Genomic DNA, 21,718 nt, shown 5'->3' on the forward strand with positions numbered 1-21,718 from the left:
GTGCAGCAAGCCACCTCACTGCATGTGATGCATCGCAGTGCCGCAAGCCACCTCACTGTATGTGATGCATCGCAGTGCCGCAAGCCACCTCACTGTATGTGATGCATCGCAGTGCAGCAAGCCACCTCACTGTATGTGATGCATCGCAGTGCAGCAAGCCACCCCACTGCATGTGATGCATCGCAGTGCAGCAAGCCACCTCACTGCATGTGATGCATCGCAGTGCCGCAAGCCACCTCACTGTATGTGATGCATTGCAGTGCAGCAAGCCACCCCACTGCATGTGATGCATCGCAGTGCAGCAAGCCACCTCACTGCATGTGATGCATCGCAGTGCCGCAAGCCACCTCACTGCATGTGATGCATCGCAGTGCAGCAAGCCACCCCACTGCATGTGATGCATCGCAGTGCAGCAAGCCACCTCACTGCATGTGATGCATCGCAGTGCAGCAAGCCACCTCACTGCCTGTGATGCATCGCAGTGCCGCAAGCCACCTCACTGTATGTGATGCATCGCAGTGCAGCAAGCCACCCCACTGCATGTGATGCATCGCAGTGCAGCAAGCCACCCCACTGCATGTGATGCATCGCAATGCAGCAAGCCACCTCACTGCATGTGATGCATCGCAGTGCAGCAAGCCACCTCACTGCATGTGATGCAGCGCGGTGCAGCAAGCCACCTCACTGCACTGTGTGACAGGGAAAGGGCAGGGATGCGATGTACTTAGCATAATATGCTGCATCCCTGCCTTCTTCCAGCTCTGGTGCACAATGATCTGCCTAGGGACAACGCAGGCACTCTTGCATCATGGTGCAAGGGTGCCAGCGTTGTAAGCAGGATTGTTTTGTGCAAGAAGGATCACCTTCCTGCACACAAAAAATCCACTTAGGCATTTTCCTTTTTCTATCTGTGCCATTTTCTATCTATCTTGCGTCACGCAACGGGATGCACCGGTGGCGCAAGGGGCTTGTAAATCTGCTCCTAAGGATTTAGTCATGGCATTTGCAGGAGTTGGCAGAGGTTGTGGCTATTACCAAATTTTTCACAAACCTAGTCTCGCCTGCTAATGGTTGAAAATGTATTTCTGAGGGGGGCGTGGCCAACCGCCAAGACTAATGGCCGCTTCTTGAGGCGGCTCTGTCCGAGCATGCCCGTCCAAGCAACCATCCGCACTTACGAGATCCGGCAGATGGTATGATTATATACCAGAGCATGCAGCAACATACCAGGGCTCATCAGAGCCAAGTATCAGCTGACTCCGACCAGCGGTTCGGGTGATCGGACCGCTGATGCACTTTGCCAGGAGGGAGGCTGCCTGCCTCGGTGCCCAGACCTCACTGCACCGCTGCCTGCGCCTCCGGCCCGGCGAATCTTTGACGACTCTGCCGCCCCGCGAACAACGCTGGGCACTCACCATGACAGGGACTTGATGATCGCTGCCCGGAGCTGCGAGTGACGAGGCTCTGCGGTGGCAGGGCCTAGAGCTGCCTTGAGCCGCTCGATTGGTTTCAGCTGCTGGGGCGTCCTGGGGTGAAGCATTGCTGCTTGTAGGAGGGAGTTGCACTCTACCCTGCGCTTCTGGTGACGGGGCCCGGACGCCACCCACTGCGGCCTATGGCTGAGCAGTGGTTTCGGTCGGCCCACAGTGAGCGGACTTGATTTCAGTAGTGCCCGCCTTCGGTGCGACAACAAGGTACGCTTGAAGCACCTCCCCCCTCTGACTTCCCTGAACTCTGGGCACCAAATAGCGCTATACCCACTGGCCCCAGGCCACTTCGGTGACTGTTAGGTGTACAGCCAGAGAACTACGGTCTAAGTGGGGGGCGTAAACGTTCCATACTCTCCTCGAGAATTGAGGGTGGGGCACCGAGTGCCTGGCCTCCATCTTGGGCCGGGTGAAGTTTGTGGTGGACTGCTGCTGGGGAATGCTGGACCCATTGCCCTTAAGGACCAGTGAACACCCGGCTAACCAGGAATAAAGTTCGAATTGACCTGGCACTTGAAGTGACTGATATCCGGCCCCATAAAAAGACGCTGCCTGATCTGCTGCTGGTGCCCGATTAGTTGCGCTTCCTAGACTGTAGCGCCGCACCAGGCCCTGGCGGGTGTGGTCCAAGTGCCGAGTTCGCCAAATCCCCATCTGTGCCCAAATTCCTTGCCCTTCCTGGCCTGAAGCTCACACAGCCAGGACTGTCTACACCATGGCAGGAAGCCACAGTTCCAAAGCGGCAGTCCAAGCCAAGTTAACTAAATTCGCGTGGGATGTGGGCCCCGGAGCGAGTCCGAAGGGGGGAACCGCTACGATGGAAAAGTCACATTCTGGTGAGAAAAAGAAAGAACCGACACTGCAGGACATCCTTGAAGCCATCATGCATTGACTCAGTGTCCTTGGAAGTGTCCCTTATCCAGGCAGACATGCGCTTGATGAACTCGCGCTTGAAGGACGCTGAGATCAAAGCGAGCTCTCTGGTCGAGGATACCTCTACACTGCAGCGCAGGATGAATGGCATGCAGACGGATACTGCGAAACTGGAGGCACAGTTGGATGACTATGAGGGGCGCTCCAAACGCAACAACGTCCGAATTTTGGGGGTGCGGAATGGGCGGAGGGACCAATGGCGGACCTGTTTGTGGAGGAATTGATCACCATCTACCTTAAACCGAAAGGACTCTTTAACTTCTTTTCTGTTGAGCGGGCACACCGGGTACTGGGCGGCAGGCCAAAACCTGGGCCCCCCCCACGACTCCTGCTTGCTAGGATTTTCAACTTCCGAGACAGAGATGTCATGCTGCAGAGCGCCTGGTCGGTGCCACCAGTGGAATACCAAAACAGCCGTATCACCTTCTTCCCGGACTTCACCCTTAGGGTGCAGCGACAGCAGCTCAGTTTCCTGGACTTGAAGAAGGCGCTTCTCGACAGGGAATTGAAGTATGCCATGCTCTTCCCCGCCAAGTTGAGGGTGGAATCGGGGGGGAGCCTGGTTCTTCACCACCCCTGAGGAAGCCTGGGACTGGCTAGACAGATGGCGCAAGGCAGGCCGGAACAACAACCACGCCCGGAGTGCAGGAACGGATGGGGACACCCGGGACTCCCGTGGAGGCATGTCACCCCGGGAGCAGGAGGAGGCGATGGAAGGCATCGGATAATTGGTCTGTATGCTTACTCTTTTAGGGGTGGAGGGTTCATACGCCAACTGATGGTTGTGTCAGGGGCAACGGCTCCCCTAAGGGTAACGGACCTGACGATCGAACTGTGCTGAGCTCTCATTGGGGACTTTGTTGAAGTAGACTTGTTGTGATTCTCATTTATCCCCTGATACTTTTGTATAAACTACAAAACACTCTATAGGCTTTGACTGCTGCTCCTGGACTATCTTACTTACCTAAGTGTGATTATCATTTGCCACATTTTCAGGGACGGGTGCCCGGTTAGGCTACACGCACCTGTATGTTTTTTGAAGGGAGGGCGATAGGCACTCTGCTAGTTTGGGTGGGCAGGAGGTTTTGACACCGCCAAGCAGGGAGGCAGGGAGGGGGTACTGAGTAATGTTTTCTGGGTCTGTGGGGAGGTGGGGGGATGGGTTTTTTGTTGATTAGACATCACGGTGGGGGGATGGGTTTTTTGTTGTTTAGACATCACATATTTGATTGGTCTCAGGCAAAGGCAGATGCTGGTTGAGTATTTTTGATGTACTCATTGATGCAAACAGTATGGGGTACGCAAACGTCTCTCCCCGGGGGCCTTGCCAGGTGCTCCTCTCTGGAGCTACATATACCTTTACAATAGTGTAATGGGCACGTCGACTAGACAGTAGCTTAAGTTGCTGTCCTGGAATGTCAACGGGTTGGGTAACAAGATTCAGAGAGGTGTGGTTCTCCAATTCCTAAAGCGACATTCACCTGATGTTGTTCTCCTACAAGAGACCCACCTGGTTGGGAATGCATGTAGGGCCCTGTCACGGTGGGGCTTCCAGCTAGCGGCCTACTCAGCTTTCTGCTCTGGTTCCCAGGGGGTGGGCATATTAATCCGGAAATCATTCTCCCTAAATGTTGATTTGGTCCGCACTGACCCCCTGGGTAGATTTGTTGCCATGTCTGGGATCTGGGAGGGGTGCACACTTAATCTCATTTCGGTGTATATACCACCAGGCTTACATACACAGGCCTTCATTGATCTCGGTGATCTCCTCCTCGGCTTACCGGATGGAAGGTTGTTGATTGAGGGCGATTTTAATTTCATTGTCTCTGACTCCCTAGACCACTGGCCCCAGAGGGACTTGCCGCCCTCCTGCAAGCGGATCCATAGTTTTCTGGGCACGATGGGCCTCGTGGACACCTATTTTTCTGGACCTCACCATAGTATGTCACGTATAGACTACGTGCTGACACTTACGCACCAACTTCACACCGTCAAAGAAATACAACACTTGGCTAGGGGGATATCTGACCACTCACCTGTTCAATGTAGTTTAGAAGTGGGCGAGACCACGATTAGCCGGGTGGCGCCGATTAACTCCTGGTATCTCACGACTCCCACTATCAGAGATAAGGTCTTGAGCGAGTCGGATCTTTACTTTCAGGAAAACTCGGGAGCGGTTAGCTCATCAAACGTACTCTGGGAGGCTTATAAGGCTGTTATTCGGGGTGTTGTGTTGGGCCAAATTGCTGGACAGCGTAGAGATTGGGGAGCAGACGTGGTGCGCCTAGAGGGAGAATTCTGGATTTAGAGACGGATTTGTTCGGATACAAGATTCGGAGGAGGTGCGTCAGAAGCTCAGTATCAAAACTAAGGAGTTCTCCGACCTAGCTACGTCAGCGGCCAAGATACAGTACAGGGCCACGCTCAGCAGGATCTACGACGTAGGCGATAAGGCAGGCAAGTTACTGGCCTGGTTAGATTGCAGGGACAGGGCGCAGCGTGTCGTGGTTGAGATTGCAACTGACTCGCAGCCTCGCATTACTGCACCACAGGACATTGTGGACGCATTTGGCCGGCACTACCAATCACTCTATACATCCCACACGGAGGAGGAGGCTTCCTCTCTCCTGCGCGATATTAAGATGCCACTCCTCACTAAGGAAGAGTGCTCCAACCTTGATCTCAATATCACAGTGGCAGAAGTTGAAAAAGACATACACGATTTGCGCGGGGGGAGGTCGTTGGGCCCCAACGGGATCCCTATAGAATTATTCAAACTTACGGCGAGCGTGACTGCACTCTTTCTCACGGACATGTATTGAGAAAGTAAAAAAGGAGGCATCCTTCCTGAGGATCAAAGACTGGCCAACATTATTGTCATTCATAAAGCGGGCAAGCCAGCTAACCAGTGTTCGTCTTATAGGCCCATTTCACTGCTCAATTGTGAAACCAAAATCGTTTTCTCCGGGTTCTCACTCGCCTGGTACACCCGGACCAGACAGGGTTTATACCTGCGAGAAATACCTCCTTCAACCTGCGCAGGCTCCACGGAGTACTGTGCTAGGTGGATACAATCAGAGAGGACGCCATTGTGGTATCCCTGGACGCTGCATCAGCATTCAACACCATCGAGTTTCCCTACATGTTCACTGTGGTCCGCTAATTGGGTTTCGGCCCAAATTCATTAACTGGGTGTGACTTTTGTACCACCAATCACTTGCACAAGTAATTGTCAATAATAAGAAATCCCCTGTCTTTCTTCTTGGCAGAGGCACCAGACAGGGTTGCCCCTTGTCGCTGCTTCTCTTTACCTTGGCTCTGGAGCCTTAGGCGACGTAGATCCGACAAGACCCCGCTATCAGGGGCCTTAGATGGACATCTGGCTGGGAAGACTGCATATCGTTATATGCAGACGACATTTTGCTCTACTTGGCCTCCCCAGCAGCATCCCTTAATGTAGACCTAGACATATTCCAAGTATTTGGAAGGTTCGCAGGATACACAATCAATTGGTCTAAATCAGTGCTCTATGTCCTCTACAGACAGCGGCATTTGCTTCCTCGGGGTTGCCCATTGACGGAGGCTGATAAAGGCTTCAAATACCTGGGGATCTGGTTGTCTAAGGATTTATCTAGATTTCATGATAATAATCTCCCACCGCCGCTAATGCGTCTGAAATCTGACGTCCAACACTGGATGTCGCTCCCGTTGACTCTTCTGGGATGCGCGCCCCTATTTAAGATGATGTCCCTTCCCAGAATGTTATATGCATTGCAAAACACCCCACTCCCAGTCGCCGCTTAGTACTTCAGGGAACTTGACGGCACTGTTTCAGATCTGCTGTGGGAGGGCAAACCGCCACGTATCGCTACACACATACTTACGTTAGGATGGTTTGACGGGGCATCGGGCTCCCGGACATTAAAAGGTATTACTGTGTCTTGCACCTCGCAGCAATTAACCAATGCATTTACAGACCGCAAGATGACCCGGCCATTCGGATCGACAGGTGGCTCCTCCCGGGGGGTGGTTTCGAGGGCGTGCTATATACAAGATCTTTGAAGCCTGCCTTGTCCGGCCCACCCGGTACTGCCGTGTAAGTGTGGAAGGAGGCTAATAGGAGCTTGGGCTGGGAGGGAAATCTCCCAAAAGCCAAGCCACTCTGGCACTGTGAACAGTTGGGTAGGCTGTTCCGTTCAAAGGGTTTCGATAAATGGGACCTCATAGGTATCTCCAAGGTGGGGGACCTCTGGAAATCAGGTGACATGATTTCCTTTTCCCGACTACAGCAGGATTATGAACTGGCCAAGTCCAAATATTTCCGATATCTTCAAATCAGGCATGCCCTGCTCGCAGTTCTCCCCAGGGGTGGCCCCCTCCCTGAGTCCTCTCCTCTTGAAGATAGGATCCTAGACGGCGCCCTACCCGAAAAAGCCATATCCTTTATCTACAAAAAGCTTATCAACAATATGGCGGATCCCTTGACCCGCTTGAGAAGCAAATGGGATCACGATGTCGCGAGCTTAGATGACGAGGAGTGGCCTCCCCTCGTGAAGTGGCCATCTCCTCTCGGCTCCGACTGGTCCAGCTAAAGCTTCTCCATAGATCATACTTGTCAGGGCCCTTGTTGGTTCGTATGGGTTATACTCAAGATAGTGGCTGAGTGCGACAATGTGGGCAAGAGGGCACCTTTATTCACGTTCTCTGGGAGTGCGCAGTGATCCAGGGGTATTGGGAAAGGGTGGTCCGCAAGATGGAGGAGGTACTGGGGCAACAGATTCAATGTAACATTAAACTGGCATTGTTGAACATTTGGGACCCTACAAACTTGAACGCCAGGGAGAGACTATGGTGCACACTGGGTCTTATGGTTGCTAAAAGGAATATTGCAAGGTTGTGGAGAGCTCAGAGCCCACCGAAGATTGCTGATTGGGTCAATTATATGGACTGGTGCATGGTGACAGACAAATCCATTTATGAATCCAGGGGGTGGCCGAGAAAATGGATGCAAATGTGAGGGCCGTGGAATGTTTACAGGGGGGAGATTTGCGAACCACCAAGAGTCGGGGACAATATCACTGCTGGGATTTGAAAATGCGTGTTAAATGTTATCAACCTTATGTTATGATGTGTACACTCTGGGGAACCATTACTTGAATGACCAAAGCTGGAAATCTGCTTGCTACTGCCTTACTAATGTAACATGTCTTATTTACTAATAAAAAGAGTTATAAAAATAAAAATAAAAATGTATTTCTGATAATAGCAGTAACTCCCTTCCATGGGTGGGAATGTGGTCAGATCACCTAAGAATTGGTGGGGGTGTGAGAGAATAGCTTGCTGCAGAGAAAAGAAACAATAAGAGTGCAATTGCGCCCACGACAAAGCTCCTTGGCTCCTGGTTTGGTTCCCTTCAGCATGGATAACAAGGTTACAAAGGCTTGCATGAGCAGGAAGCCAGGGACAAGTTCAGCGGCCCTGGCTGACCTTGCTTTCCAGATTGGTCTTGGGTGAGGCAACATCTTTGAGCCAGTGGGCTTCACACCTTCAAAGTAAAACAACAGGGACAACATAAGAGAGAACTGTCTCTGCAGCTTTGTGGACCCATTTGTGAGCCCTGATAGTGCTCCCCTGAGTTACTTCATCTCCGGGTCCCTGGATGGATGCCTGATCCTCTCCATGCACTCATCTTCTGCTCTCTGCCTTCCTGCCCAATCGCCTGGTATCCAAGCTGTGAGATTGGCTCTAGGATGTTCTCATCCGGATTCTTCCCTAGTCATTTTCAGTTGCGCCGGAGGGGATTTGCCTTCTGAGGAGTCTTCGTCTCTCTCTGCTTGTCTGGTAAACGCTTTGCCTGTGTCCCTGGAAGCTGAGAGGTGGGAATTGCTGCAGGTGGGTCTCACTTCTACCTTGATGAGGTCTGTTAAGGAGTCTTTCAAATGGTGTGCCCTCTTTAGTGTCAGGAACACTCTTTGGCTCTGTCACTGTGAGACACTCTGGAGCAGATTTACAAGCCCTTTGCGTCTTCCTGCGCCGCCATTGCGTCACTTTTTTTACACAACGGCGGCGCAAAAAATGCGGCCTATTTACAACATGACGCATCTAGGGAGATGCGTCACGTTGAAAAGCCCTGCGTCACATTATACCTGCGTTCGGTATAATGTATGCAGGGTGAGCGTTTCCACTCAGGAAGGTCTCGTAAAAGTGATGCAGTGAAATCTACAAGATTTCACTGCACCACTTTTAGGACGCCACTGCGTCAAAACCTTACGCCTGCTTGAAGCAGGCGTAAGTAGTGACGGAGTGTAGTGGAAATAGGCCTCAACACGCATTGCTGGAGTTGCGTCGTGCTTGCGATGGGACTCCAACAATGCGTGACTTTTCCGCCAACAGATGCGTCAGAATTTCTGACGCATCTGTCAATCCTTCTGCCATAGTGCGCCGTATTGTAAATACGGCGCATCTATGGTGGCGCAAGGGTTTCTAAGGGTGGCGCAGGGAAAGTGACGCATCTATACAGATGCGTCACTTTCTTGTAAATCTGCCCCTCTGGGTTTTAACGTTCCTGCAAGATGGCTGCTGTCTGAGCTTGGCTCTTTCTGCCCTCCGTGGTCAGTGGGCAGCTGGGGGCAGTCATGTCCACTTTGCTGTTGATGATTATTTTGAGCCATTTGGGGTAGCCTGTCCTCCAATAATGGTCTGGGTACCAATCTCTGAGGGGGGTGGGCGGGTCATTGGCCTGCTGTTAGTTTTGTTGTTCCTCCTTGAGACTTGCCTTTGGTTCTCAGGGCACTGCTCCTGACTCCTTGTCGGAGGTTGCTCCTGAGGTTTTGACTCTCAATATTTTCTTCCTTCTGGCCATCACTTCTGCCACTGTTGCAGGAATTCAAGTCTGGAACACAACTATGCTTGGAATCACAGAACATCGGTGTTGTAGGGACTCAGTATCTATGAGCCTGAGTCTGACTAGCTATAGTGCCTCACTTGCCCTCCTAACCTTAGCAGAGTAACAGGTAAATTCGCACCTCAAAACACAACACTCTCGACCCTCTCAGTGATCGCGGTAACAGGACACACTCTTTCGCACTCTCACTTGTACTTGTCCACAATAAGAGACACAAAGGAAATTTAGAATATTTATTTAAACTGTCATGCTTTAAAGTGTAGTATACATGGCACAATTAGAAAACAAATCCACACTAAAAATACTTTTAACATGGTTAATAAACCGTATACAATGAAAAGCCCTGTCATTTTATAGGACAAGGTAACTAACCTAAGCCCCCTTCCTTGCTAGTGAAGCTAAATGATAATATATATGAAAGGTCTCTGAGATTACTGGCAGACCCCGTACCTTAGCATACACAGAAGGACGCTCTACATCTCAGAGGACGCAGTGCTCTTGTCTCAGAACACTCATTCTATGTGTGTGTTTTTGGCTCATGTATCCATTTATATGATAGGACATGTGTGCACATGAACAACAGCTGCATTCTTGGACTATGTATAGGTGCTAGTATCTGACCAGAAAGAATAACATGGGACATTGGGGGATATTTTCAAGAACGTGTGTTAATTATAGTAAAATTTGCTGAACGCAACCTTGCACATCGCAGTCTATCACAGGAAAATAATGCTGTGTTAACGTTGTACCCTCAACCCGGCGGCATCATGCGGTAGTCCCACGATAACGTGCCAAATTACCGCGTTAAAACGAACGCGACACAGGAAAAACGTGAAACACGAACGAGAAAAAAGTTGCAATGTGGCTAATCGCGTTACAATAATCAGCGATAACCAGCGACAGGCCTGCAATTCCCACACGTCATGCGGGAAAATGCACTATAAAAACACCAAAAAACACAAACAAAATAATACAAACTGCGTAGCACCATGGAGGAACCCGGAACAAGTACAGTGGACGACCAGAACCCCACAAGCCCCCAGGAGGACCCGCCGGACCATGGGATCACGGAAGAGCAAGAAGAAGAAGACGCGGAAGACGAGATTCAGTCCGCAGGAAAACCGGGTCATCATCACGGAGGTGATAGAACACCACCAACAACTGTTCGTCACCCCCAACGTGCCATTGGCAAATAAAAATGCAATATGGCAGGACATCCTGGACAAGGTGAATGCAGTCAGAGTGAGGAAGAGGACAAGTGGAGAGGTCAAGAGGCGTTGGAATGATGCGAAGTGCAAAACCAAGATGAAACTGCTGACAACCATCAGGCAGCAATGCAGACTGGAGGTGGGAGTCCAGCGGAACACCAGGAGCTGGATGAGATGGAGGAAATGGTGTCCACAGTCATTAGTGGGGAGACGGTGGCAGGAGTTTGGGTTCCGGACACAGCTCGACATGACCTGACACAACAGCACCAGTATGAGTACCGAACAGGGACTGGGGGACGGGGGAGATGGGCACAATGGCACACATGCACAATTAAGTAGAGCACACTACACACCCACAATGACTCCTGAGCATGTCCCTGATCCCCTTGGCACACTGCAGCACACATACAAACAGCAAGTAGGTCCACGTCCACTATGGGCATAAAGGTGTCCCCCCCACACCACCAATCCCACAACCAACCCATGCCCATGTGTGAAAACCAGCAGATCTGCGTGTCTGTGAGCCACACTGACAATGCAAGTGACACTGCATGACGAATAGCATGGCTGCAGTCCAATTATCATGACATGCTGCATGCCACGACACTGAGGTCGCTGAGTGTGGAACACATCCGGAAAGGAGCAGGTCACACCCTGATACATCCAAGGGCACACACAACAACTGACGGCAACAACACATCTGCAGATAAACCATGCCCAAGAGCCCAAATCAGCCAAGTCTGCAACATCTCAGCACTGTAGAAGCACAGAAGTCAAAGGCACACCGCCCCAAAGGGATAAGGGTTAGCAAAATCACAGCTGCAGGGGCGACTCACTCACAATACAGCACACACATAGCAATAACAGCACATCAACATTGATGACAATGTGGTACGAAGTGCAACACTTTCACTGCAGAACAGAGGACACAACTGGTTCCGCTTGCGCGTAGAAACTGGCCAATCACAACTAGCATAGCAGGACGCTGTGATATGAAAATGTATGAGTACAACCTCACATCCCTGATGTAGTTCAAATGTCCACTGCCCAGTATGAAATAGTCAGTTACTCCCAAACAGTCACAATGCACATTGTCATGCAGTCTATATGTAAATGTGTACAATGCATCAACATACATGGAACACACTGTCAGCCAGCATCTCCCCTTTACATTGCAGAGGGACAATCAACACACCTCCTGCAGAGCAGAGCAGACATCTCTTCAGTGATAATGAAGAGGACCCCCTGGACATTTGCCCTGAAACCCTCCAACGGCTTGTGGACGCACTCCGCACCCCAAACCCAGGAGCAGGGCAGCCCAGCTGCATCCAGGTGACCCCATCCCCTGCACAGACCACACAGCAGCAAGCACACACCACCATGGATGGCTCCCAGCACCTCACAGAAGCACACATGGCCATATGCAAATCAGTCTTGACCCTGTGCCTCATGGGAACAGTCCAGCCCGAACTGCCAAGCCATGTCTTCCCTGGACCGGAATCAAGCATCCTAGGACCGGTTTCATGCCAATGTGCAACATTCCGTCCATCATCTTGTGTGTTTTGCTGTTCGCCCTATGTGGGAAGGGTATGCCCAGACGTGGGTCCCATGCTCACTACACCACTGGAGTCAAGAAATCCTGGCTGAAGAGGGGTGAAACACCGAAACCGGTCCTAGGATGCTTGATTCCGGTCCAGGGAAGACATGGCTTGGCAGTTCGGGCTGGACTGTTCCCATGAGGCACAGGGTCAAGACTGATTTGCATATGGCCATGTCTAAACTGGGGTGGCGTGGTGAGCAAAATAACGATGGATTAAACCCAGATCTATGACTGGCGGTGAATGTTTTGCCAATGTGCAACATTCCGTCCATCATTTTGTGTGATTTGCATTCCAGAAGAGAACCACGCCCAGAGCTACAGGCTTTTTATTCACACCCCTACGCTGGCCTGGTGTACGCCGTAAGTTGGCAGGGTATGCTCAGACGTGAGTCCCTTGCTCACTTTGCCACTGGATTCAAGCAAGCCTGGCTGAAGACGGTTGAAATGCCAGAAACCGGTCCTAGGAAGCTTGTTTCCGGTCCAGGGAAGGCATGGCTTGGCAGTTCGGGCTGGACTGTTTCCATGAGGCACAGGGTCAGACTGATTTGCATATGGCCATGTCTGAACTGGGGTGGCAGAGTGGGCTAAAGAATGGTGATGGATCAAACCCTGATCTGTTGACTGGGTGTGAGTGTTTGATTGGTTCTGATGCTTCGTCCATCACCACCCTCTTTTGTACTGCTTTACTCGCCATAAGTTGGCAGGGTATGCTCAGACGTGAGTCCCTTGCTCACTTTGCCACTGGATTCAAGCAAGCCTAGCTGAAGACGGCTGAAATGCCAGAACCCGGTCCTAGGAAGCTTGTTTCCGGTCCAGGGAAGGCATGGCTTGGCAGTTCGGGCTGGACTGTTCCCATGAGGCACAGGGTCAGACGATTTGCATATGGCCATGTCTGAACTGGGGTGGCAGAGTGGGCTAAAGAACGGTGATGGATCAAACCCAGATCTGTTGACTGGGTGTGAGTGTTTGATTGGTTCTGATGCTCCGTCCATCACCACCCCCTTTTGTACTGCTTTGTACGCCGGGCCAGCCCACTTCGCTCACGCTTACAGGGAGGGACGTAATGACCTACTTTCCGTGCTCTTCCCCACTGCCTGGGGTAACATGGTTGTGTCCACTCTTCACTACACTCCAAACACCAGCAGTATATGTCAAAATGGGCATGTCTGTGGTCTGCATAATGCAGTCTGGCCAGCGCATCCACGCCACACTTGGCATTGTGTACATTCTCATTCATGGGTCACTTGCTTCCTTTGCACATGAATGGTTCCCACCTCTTCCCACATTCTGCAATTGTGTGGCTGAGGTGCCATGCCGTTGATGGCTCATGTACATGGCTTCCCAGGTCACCACTGGAAGGTGTGCTGTCATGTCTGGTAGGTGGGCATGTTGTTTGGCATGTTGTGTGTGAGTTTGTAACGTGTGCATTCCGAAGGGTTGTGAGTTGCATGGTTGTGGAGTTGAGGTGTGTGGTGTGTTCATTTGGTACTTACCAACGAGCACTGCATTCCCATAGGCGCCAGCCTCTAAGTGCTGGTTGATAATGGACTATCGGAAGATTAAGGAATCATGCACACTGCTTGGGTAGTTGGCGACGACATTGGTGAAGAGTCCACGGTGGTCCGCTGTTGCCTGCACATTGATGGAATGCGTGTGCTTCCTGTTACGGTAATTGTGTGCAGTGGCGGCAGGGAGCACGAAGAGTACATGTGTGCAGTTGATTGCCCCCAACACGTGCAGGAAGGCAGCTATGGGGCAGAAGCCTTGCTTTGTTTCCAGCTGTTCCTGCGCAGTGTGTGGGAAGTGAATGTACTGGGGTACCAAGATGATGATGGCATCCAAGACAGGTGTGAGGAACTTGGATAGGGCTTGCTGTGAGACTCCTCCGACTCTGGCAGTTGTTGGTTGGAAGGTACCAGAGGCCAACAGGTGCAGCACAGCCAGCAGCTTTGTCTGCGGAGAGATGTTGGTTGTCCGTTGTGTTGGTATGTCAGCCTGTGGACAATGATGGTCAGGATGTGTAGGATGGTTGTCCTTTTGAGCCTGTAGTGGGCAATGACATCCTCTGGTGTTAAGTCTGTGTGGCTGGTGCGTTTTCTGAAGGTCCGCTGTCTTTGTCTGCATTGCCTCTGTGGTGGTCCGGGAGGGATAGGGGGGATCCAGGGTCTGGGGTGAGCCTGAGGGTTGTGGCGGTGGGTGTTTTGGCCCTTTTGGGGCTCCGAGCTGCATGATGAGTTGTTCCATGGCATCTGTTGTTCTTCAGGTGTGGCTCTGGGCTGGACTCTCTTTATGGTGCAGGGTGACGTCCGACTTAAACACCAGGTCGAAGCATGTGTTAAATCCCTGCTTCTAATGAGCCTTATCGCATTGTTTGTCATCTTATCGCCAATCTGGCTGGTTATTGAGAATGTTGCGAAGTAGTGTTGTCGCAGCTGTTTGCACAGGAACGCCTACTCTGCATCTCATCAGCATTAGTTGCCGGCGTCATCTGTGGCAATGCTTTTTGTGGCTGCTATCACCGGAAAACTGGTGAAATAGGCTGTTAGCACCTGCTTGTGAACAGTGCGATTAATTTATCGCCACTTAGGCTGCGATTAAGTGCCGCTAACTTAGCGATAGGTCCTTGAGCATATGCCCCATTGTTGTTTGACCTCATCGGTGGTACTCAGACTAAATCCCAGGAAAAGAACAGAACGCGAAAACCCATGCATGTTCCGTTTGAAAGTACAATGTGGCACAATAGCAAGCGTGTTTATATAGTAACATATACAATGAAAACATAAGGCCTACAATGTGCACAGTTAAGCTAACATAGGGAAAACTACTATTGGCCATGCAGGAAACACACAATACCAGGAGACTCGGTGGGTAGGGTTCTTTGTCTGCCAGGACCGCGTACTTGAATGTCTTTCTGGATAAGCAGGTCCTGCAAGGTTAGTTCTAAGGTGATACTCTCCCTTCATCAACATCAGGAGATCAACTGCCGCAATGGGTCTCGATGAGAATGATTTAAGTTCATTTCGTTTTTCATCCAGAAAACTCACTCCAATTTGATTTATGGAGATGGAAAGATCACTCTAGGGCATCACAGAGTAGGCCTGAGACCTTATTATGACTTTGGCGGTGTGACAGCCAGCTGCCATGCCAGCGCCCTGCTGCCACACCGCCAAAGCCATAACGAGACCGCCTGCTGGATTACGACTGGAATCCAGGTCGAGTGGTCCTGCAGTGGCTGGGCCACAGCGGTGTAATGCTAAGGCTCATACGTGAGCCTTAGCAAGGCACCACAATGGAACACCATTGCACCTTCCTGCAGGGCGTGGACTGTCAAGTCCATGCCATGCATGAACTGGGGGTGCATGCATACAAAGGGGGCACACTAGGTGCCCACCTGCATGCATCTCCCGGTGCAGAGGCCCTAGAGGGCCCCCTTTGTTTCACCACCACCACACTTTTCATGGTGGGCTCACCGATCTGAAAAATGTGGCAGTGAGGAAACTCCTAATATTCTTGAATGTACCGCAGTGGCACTGCCAGCATATTAAGGGCCTCCAATCGCTGCAAGAATGCCAGAGATCATGGATCCTTGGCGGCAGCAGCGGTCTAATGGCGGTCCGACCGCCCTACTTGTAATAGGGCGGTCAGATCATTGGTGCGGCAGTAGCACCCCACTGTGGGTTTTGCAGTCTATCGAACCGCCAAACTCAAAATAAAGCCCTTAGGGGCAGATGCATCAAGTATTTTCCTCTTCGCAAACAGGCCGAATTGCAAAATCGGCCCGTTTGTGATTGCAAAAAATGCTTTTCCGATGCAGCAAACACAATTTTGCGATTCGGTAACCTGTTACCGAATCGCAAAATGGGTTTGCGATTCGCCATTTGGAGGGGCGTGTTTAGGGCGTCCCTTCCAAATAGCAAATCCTAACGGTATGCATGAATGTTTTGTGACCATGAATGCAGTCGCAAAACATTTGCATTTTACCACCTACTTTAAGTAGGTGGTAACCCATTTGCAAATGGGAAGGGGTCCACAAGTGTCCCCTTCCCCATTCTGAATGTTTGTAAAATATTTTTTAAGAGCAGGCAGTGGGCCCACGGTCCACTGCCTGCTCTTAAAAAATGAAAAGAAATCTTTTCATTTTTGTTTTTGAAACGCATCCTGTTTTCCTTTAAGGAAAATGGGCTGCATTTCCAAAACAAAAATTGCTTTATCTACAATAAATCACAGACATGGTGGTCTGCTGAGCCACCATCCCTATGATCTTTGCGATTCCTAGGGGGTCACAAATTGCGACCTACCTCATTAATATTCATAAGGTAGGTCATTTATGATCCCCTAGGAATCGCTAAAAGTGTTCCAAACACTTTCATGCCTTCCGTTTTGCGATTTCCTAATTGTGAATCACAAAGATTTGCAATTAGGAAATCGCAAAGCGGTTTCTTTATGCATCTGGCCCTAATGTTTTGAGACCAGATCTAGTCCTTCCGACTCCATGCTAAGTTGAAGTTACCCTTTGGAAAGCAGCCGGTAGAATTTGCTCACCGAAATTCAGGATGTTTTTAGTAAAGTGCCCATAAAAACCTAAATGGAATTTCCTCTCTATTGAAATCACGATTAGCAAAGTTTTATTTGCAGTTGAGATGCCACATTTAGAATGGGTGGAAGCTGCTATTAGTCATATAGTTCATTCAATGTGATATACAAGCGTTCAAGGAGAGATAAGAGGGACAAGAAGTCTTGCCTTCTTGGGGGCATATCAACAAGGGCTTTATCTCTGCTTTTTTGGCTTTAAAAGCCAAAAAAGCAAAGATAAAACTAGCGCCCTATCAACAACAGGGTGCTAACATGCAAATTCGCATGTTAGCACCCTTTTACTCTACGCTTCCCCTTGCATCTCTAATGAGATGCAAAGGGGGCGTTCCAGAGTAAAATAATAGGAGAAATGTCGCTAAGCAACATTTCTCCTATTATCAAGAATATCGCTAACCCTGTTAGAGATAAAAAAAAGCAGCGCTAACCGCGGTTAACGCTGCTTTTTTACGTCTGGTATTTTTCTGACTTAGCCATGATATCCTATGGAAGGAGGATATCATGGTTAAGTTTGCCTGTCCCTATCAACAAGGTAACGTGAGATTATCGCTGGGTTTCCAGCGATAATCTCACGTTAGCCTGTTAGCGTGAGGATTTTTATCGCTATTGAGATAAGCGTTGCTAATAGCACGCTATCTCAGCGATAAAAATTCACGCTAGCCGGCGATAATTATCCTAGCGCTAAGTGCGCTTAGAGATAATTAGCGCTGGTTGTTGTTGATATGCCCCTACATTTGGTAACTGTACTTTCTATTAATCACCAGACTCTTGATAACTTTTATTAAGTCAGAGTCGATAAACATCCCAGAGTTCTTTATAACCTTGGTAGGTTTGGATAGACATGCCTAGATCGTGGCGGCAGTCCAAAGTCGAACATGGGTGAATAGTTTCTGTTTGCCCGAGTTGAGCTTAACAATACTTGTTAAAGAAACAACCACCAATCGCCACTTTCTCTGTCAGCCCCCGGTGCCCTTTGGATAATTGCCCACGGCCTTTCTCTTCCTCCCAAGCCCCCTGCTTCTCTGCTTCACCTTTTGTTTGTCTCTGGTGCTTTGAAGCTGCCTTAGGAAAATCAATCTCCAATAACATTCAGCTCTGCCATCCCCCAAAAAAAACTTCTTCATCAACATTTTGATGATCTACCAAACATCTTGCCGCGAGGTTGTTTTGGGGTGCTCCTGTTTGATCTCCCCTCCTTATAGCCTACACTGTGCTCGTTTTCTCAGAACCATAGCAGGAATTCTGCTGCCTGTGACTAACGAGCCTCCTAGGAGCAGGACTGAGCCAGCCTGCATGCGATCCCTCCATCCCGCCTACGCAGACGTCCCCTCCTGCCTCCCATCCTCTGGGCTCGCTTGCTCTAGCCTGACACGTGCACTGCTTACAAGATGAGCTTCCACGCAGAGAGTCCGGGGATTATTCGTCATTCTAGATGCAACTGCTGCAGGCTTATTTTAAGTCCACCTCCCACCTTTGGAAGAACTTTTCAGCTCACCACTTCCTTCTGTGCAAAGATGTTTAAATGTGATCTCAGCTCAAATACATTATTTGTTGCTAAATCTAGCTGAGTTGCAACCAGCTCCTAAGATAGGCTTGGAAGAGGATATTTAACTCTGTGGTCTGCTTCAAATTAGACTGTGGTTTGCTCCTATGAGCAAAGAGTCCTCAAGTAATGACAGCACATTCTGCCCCACCCACCACCCATCTCCCTATTCATAGACAACGCTGAACAGTTATAAGTCACATGTTTTACTTTTCCAGGGCTTAGCTGAATCACGCAATTCGCACTATATGCAGATAATTATGTAAGCCTGGCAGTTTACTCCGAAGATGCCCGCAAACTCATCTGCGGAGTACCTCAAGGTTCATCACTCAGCCCCACCCTCTTCAACACATACATGATCCCTCTGGCCAACTTCATCCACGCACACAACATCAACATACTCTTCTATACCGGTGGCACACAACTTATATACTCCCTCTCGGACAAGACCCCCCACACACAAGAAACAAGTTCACTGCCTACTCAAACTTCAGGTGATTCAATAGCATGTCTTACTCCGAGCCCTTCCGAAGGTTGACCTGTTAGTTTGCACACTCATGGTGTTGGACTTAACTGGACTCAGAGATGCAAGATGGAAATCGATAAAGGCTGAACAGCTGTGTGGAAAGGTGGCCACCCTACAGGATGAGCTATCTCTGGTTCACGTACAACAAATGATGGCTTATAAAAGGGAAGGAATTCATGGTAAAGGGAACTGTGCGGGTGACGTAACTGCAGAGCCAGTGGTGAAAACAAAGAGTGATGCAGATATTATGGTGGCAATTCAGGAAACTCTGAAAGGGAAAGAGGTCGCTGATAGTTTTCCTTCTATGTACTCTTATGACGGCACCAAAGACACAATTTATACAGTTTTTGCACCAAGGATTGAGATAGACATATCCCTATTGAGTGACTTCGAATGGATCTGGTCAAAGCAGCTCACGAACGGTTAGCGTCTGCTCGTGCGTGCACTAGTGCTACAACAATATCATTACTACAGCAATGGTACTGGTGGCCATACCTACTGAAAAAATACGGAATAGTGTGTACAGCAATATAGCATTGTTCAACGAATGAACCCCTGCTGGACTGTTCCCATGAGGCACAGGGTCAAGACTGATTTGCATATGGCTGGGTTCAAACTGGAATGGCATGGTGAGCAAAACAACGATGGATTTAGTCCCAGATCTCTGTACTGGGGTGAATGTATGACATTGTTCTGCATTCTGTCCATCAACTGTTGTTTTTTGCATTTGTCACCCCGAGTGGGACGGGTATGCTCAGACGTGAGTCCCGTGCACACCATGCCACTGGAATCAAGCTATCCTGGCTGAAGAGGGGTGAAACCCCGAAATCAGTCCTAGGATGCTTGTTTCCAGTCCAGGGAGGACCTGGTCTGGCAGTTCGGGCTGGACTGTTCCCATGAGGCACAGGGTCAAGACTGATTTGCATATGGCTGGGTTCAAACAGGAATGGCATGGTGAGCAAAAAAACGATGGATTTTGGCCCAGATCTCTGTACTGGGGTGAATGTATGACATTGTTCTGCATTCTGTCCATCAACTCTTGTTTTTGCATTTGTCACCCCGAGTGGGATGGGTATGCTCAGACGTGAATCCTGTGCTCTCCATGCCACTGGAGTCAAGCTATCCTGGCTGAAGAGGGGTGAAACCCTGTAACTGGTTCTAGGATGTTTGTTTCCAGTCCAGGGAGGACCAGGCTTGACAGTTCGGGCTGGACTGTTCCCATGAGGCACAGGGTCAAGACTGATTTGCATATGGCTGGGTTCAAACTGGAATGGCATGGTGAGCAAGATAACAATGAGTTTAGGCCCCGATCTCTGTACTGGGGTGAATGTATGACATTGTTCTGCATTCTGTCCATCAACTGTTGTTTGCGCACTTTGATACAGGCTAGACCATTAATTCTTGAGTCTTTGCATCTTATAGCTGGTACTTATCCCAAAGCTTCTAATACATTTTGTCAGAAAACCACACTATGCATATGTATCCAAGCGAGGACCAGGGCTTAGTCTCCTCTTGTGAAAAGGTGTTGTTTCCTTGCAGTGTAGAGCGGTGGTATAGTAAGGGTGTCATGTCAAGGCCTAAAGGAAATAAAGAAAATTAACCACTTCCACCTAAAGTCCGTATTAAAGGCAGCCAAAGATTGAGTAACAACCCCACTCCTCTGAGCATCAGTGCACCTGATGTATCTCTGTCCTCACAGGTCTCTCAGTTTCCATTTGCATTCCTCATCTCCTTCTTTCCTTTCACTTTCTCTCCTCTCTCAGGGGCATATCAGCAAGGAACGGCGATAAATAACGCAAAGCGCGCTTAGCGCTTTGTTATTCATTGCCGTCTATCTCTGTAATTTATTGCCCTGGTAGCGCATTATCAACAACGCATTGCTCCAGGGCGATATAAATTCCAGAGATAGCGGGGGAAATCGCCGTTTTGCTGGGAGCATCGCTGGTTTTCCAGCATTGTTCCATGCAAAAGGGCGATAACCTTGCTGATACGACCATGTGGTCGTAGCAGCATAATCCACCCCCTATGTTAGGGATGGATAAGTCAGGATTTTAGCAGACGTTAGTTTTCGGAGAACATCTGCTCAAATGGTGGGGCAGCCTTGTAAATATTGCGATGTGCACATCAGCGATATTTGCAAGGCTGTATTGCCCAGTGATGCCCACTTGCATCTCATTAGAGATGCAAAGGGAGGCGTTGGGAAAAAGGGTGCTAACATGCGATTATGCATGTTAGCACCCTCTTGTAAATAGGGCGATAGTTTCATCTTTGCTTTTTTGGCTTTAAAAGCCAAAAAAGCAGAGATAAAACTAGCGCCCTATCAGCAACAGGGTGCTAACATGCAAATTTGCATGTTAGCACCCTTTTACTCTACGCTTACCCTTGCATCTCTAATGAGATGCAAAGGGGGCGTTCCAGAGTAAAATAATAGGAGAAATGTCGCTAAGCGACATTTCTCCTATTATCAAGGATATTGCTAACCCTGTTAGAGATTAAAAAAGCAGCTCTAACCGCGGTTAACGCTGCTTTTTTACGTCTGGTATTTTTCTGACTTAGCCATGATATCCTATGTAAGGTGGATATCATGGCTAAGTATGTCTATCCCTATCAGCAAGCTATCGCCAAACCCTGTGGGATTATCGCTGTATTTCCAGCGATAATCTCACAATAGGCAGCTTGCGCTCTGAATTTCTATCGCTTTGGAGATAAGCGTTGCTAATAGCACGCTATCTCCGCGATAATATTCAGACTTGGCCGGCGATAATTATCCTCACGCTAAGATTATCCTCGCTGGCCCTTGCTGATATGCCCCTAAGTACTTCTACTCTCTCTTTCCCACATCCCTCTCACTCATCCATATGTTTTTCCTGCCTTTTCCATCTCGATTTCTACCTCACTTTGAAAGCTTGTCTCAATTTCTTTTTGTT

The sequence above is a fragment of the Triturus cristatus genome, chromosome 9, assembly GCF_964204655.1.
Source record: "Triturus cristatus chromosome 9, aTriCri1.1, whole genome shotgun sequence".
In the NCBI taxonomy this organism is placed as follows: Eukaryota; Metazoa; Chordata; class Amphibia; order Caudata; family Salamandridae; genus Triturus; species Triturus cristatus.